General features: G+C 62.5%; 1 protein-coding gene across 1 annotated transcript in view; it reads left to right on the top strand.

The window, feature by feature from the left end:
• Nucleotides 1–1,388, top strand: part of TSSC1 (tumor suppressing subtransferable candidate 1) — a 63,217-nt gene that overhangs the window by 59,625 nt on the left and 2,204 nt on the right. The window lies entirely within an intron of this gene.

Below are 1,388 nucleotides of genomic sequence, written 5' to 3'. Positions count from 1 at the left end.
CGCCGTCTGGTGTGGCCTCTGAAACGCATGTCTGTCCACGTTCTTGCCGAGCTTCACAGGTGAGGTTGTGAGGACTGCGGCTGGTCTGCACCCTCGGGAGTGAGCCGAGGCCCGCGCTGGCCCTCGGGATGCCCCGTGGGGCAGACTGCACTGGGCGTCCCTGCTCCCTGTGCCGTCCTGGGTCAGGTTGCGGCCCATCTGCCCCTGCTGGCAGGTGGCGGGGTGGGACCGCAGGCCCAGGCACGCTCCGTGCCCACGCCGCTTCCCCGGAGAGGCCCCGAGGCGGCGCTGGGGCCTCTTCACGGTGCCTGCCCTGACAGCCACACCATCTTGTCTTGGTGGTTTCTTTTCCCCGGACTTTCCAACCCTGCTTGCGTCTGCTCAGGGGCCCTCTCTTCGCCCTGGGCTTTGGGGCTCACGCAGGGCACCCTGGTCCAGGGTGGCGACACCCAGGAAGGCCGGTGCCCTGCGTCAGCAGCCTGGGTATTGAAGGAGACCCCTTGCTCTGGGGAAGAAGTGTCTCCGTGTGTGGTGGCTGGCTTCTGGTGTGCGGGAGTGTGATTCAGGCCTCCCTGGAGTCAGATCTGGGGCTGGGGGTCTGGAGTAGAGCCCATTGAGTCAGGCAGCCTGAGCCCTGCAGCGCAAGAGGCCTTGTCTTCCTGTCCTGCCCTTCCTCACTCTCTGCTGTCGTCTGATTGCTTCCGCTGCCCCACGACCGCCCAAGTGAAAGAGAAAGCTGCTCAGTCGTGTCCGACTCTTTGGTGTGCCCCATAGATACACAGGTCGTGGGAGTCTTCAGGCCAGAGTACTGGAGTGGGTAGCCTTTCCCTTCTCCAGGGGATCTTCCCAACCCAGGGATTGAACCCAGGTCTCCTGCATCGCGGTCTGATTCTTTACCAGCTGAGCCACCAGGAAAGCCCAAGAATACTGGAGTGGGTAGCCTATCCCTTCTCCAGCGGATTTTCACAACCCAGGGATCTAACCTGGGTCTCCCGCACTGCAGGAGGATTCTTTACCAACTGAGTTACAGGGAAAAATCCCCATGTGAGAGGCTGACTTGGCAGCGACCTGTCGATCGTCTCCCTTGACGCCGTCATTTTTCATTCAGACGCTGAGAAACACAGCATTTAGACACAACTGCGGTGGCTTCAGTCCAGCGGCCTGCCACGTGCAGGGCTCGGGGTTCTCCGCTGTCCTGTCTGCTCTCGGCCAGGCAGGAGTCTGCGTCCTGTCTGTACCGGAAACAGAGCCAGCAGCCGGCTCGTTGGCCCCGAGTGGTCTAGGGGCCCCACCTGCCCGTGGCAGCTTCAGACAAGCTCACCAGGAGGGGAGGCAGGCATGCGGCTGGCAGGCGTGCCCGGAGATGGCATCATTGTGAGCTGGCTCAG

The sequence above is a fragment of the Bison bison genome, unplaced genomic scaffold (assembly GCF_000754665.1).
Source record: "Bison bison bison isolate TAMUID 2011002044 unplaced genomic scaffold, Bison_UMD1.0 scf7180017864266, whole genome shotgun sequence".
Classification (NCBI taxonomy): domain Eukaryota; kingdom Metazoa; phylum Chordata; class Mammalia; order Artiodactyla; family Bovidae; genus Bison; species Bison bison.
This window is presented reverse-complemented; position numbering and strand designations above follow the sequence as displayed.